The following is a 1,005-nucleotide window of genomic DNA, read 5'->3' as shown; positions in this document are numbered from 1 at the left end:
TTTCTAAAATTGGTTGACTGATTTTCTTAAAGCTAAATTATTTATTTCCATAAAGCCCTGTCACAGGGCCAAAAAAGTTGCCCAGTGGGTCACGTGATAATCACATTTTTCCTAATGTAATAACTTCTTATGTTTATGATTTCAGTTCTTTATAGTATTCAATGGACTCTTGCATATTTCATTGGTCTTTTTATTTATTCAATTCTGTATCAGCTCTGATCCCACCTCCTTTCTGCCAGGTGCTGACAAGGCTCTGGACGGCACAGAGGGGAGACAGATCCTGGATCAGGCATTTGTGTATCCCTGAATTCAGGAATAAAGGCAGGAGTGAATTGAGGGGGTGCCTGCCTGCTGGGCCCAGGCTATGAAGGGCTTTGCACATCATGCCATGGGGTCTGGGTGGCTTCCTCTTGGCCTAGGTGTGCGCTGGAACAGAGTCAGAAGCTCACTGAGGTGAGTGATGGTTGTAGCTGGGTGAACGTGGAGGTGAGGGCTCCGGAAGACATCTGGGGAAGGCTGCTAAAGCTCAGGACATGCCAGGGGTCTGGAGAACAAGGTCTGATCGGAGACCAGATTGTGTCCAACCCAGGGCTCTGTCTCAAACTTCATTTCTTAGCCACCAGATACCCGGACTGCTGGGATGTTCCCGCTGTGCTATCTTCAAGCACACGGAAGGGCTCTACCTGCACAGCTGGGTCTAGAGCCCTGTGGGTTTCCCCCAGCTGTGACTTTGGAGCAGGCCAGGAACTCTGCAGGCAAACAGCTTGCTTGGATTTATCATTTGTGTCTCTCGGCATCTGGGAACATAAACAAGGCCATGGGTACCAGCTGTGGTTGCCTCTTAGCGGGAGTCAGGATGTCTGTGCAAAACCTGTCGCCCTGACTCGCTGTGAGTGGGTGTAGGGCACGCACATGCACACCCACGCACACACATATCACACACAAACACACTCACATCGCTACAGCGCAATTGAATTCTTGATCCAAACGCAGAGCTGCCTTGTA

This window comes from Theropithecus gelada, chromosome 7b (assembly GCF_003255815.1).
Source record: "Theropithecus gelada isolate Dixy chromosome 7b, Tgel_1.0, whole genome shotgun sequence".
In the NCBI taxonomy this organism is placed as follows: Eukaryota; Metazoa; Chordata; class Mammalia; order Primates; family Cercopithecidae; genus Theropithecus; species Theropithecus gelada.
This window is presented reverse-complemented; position numbering follows the sequence as displayed.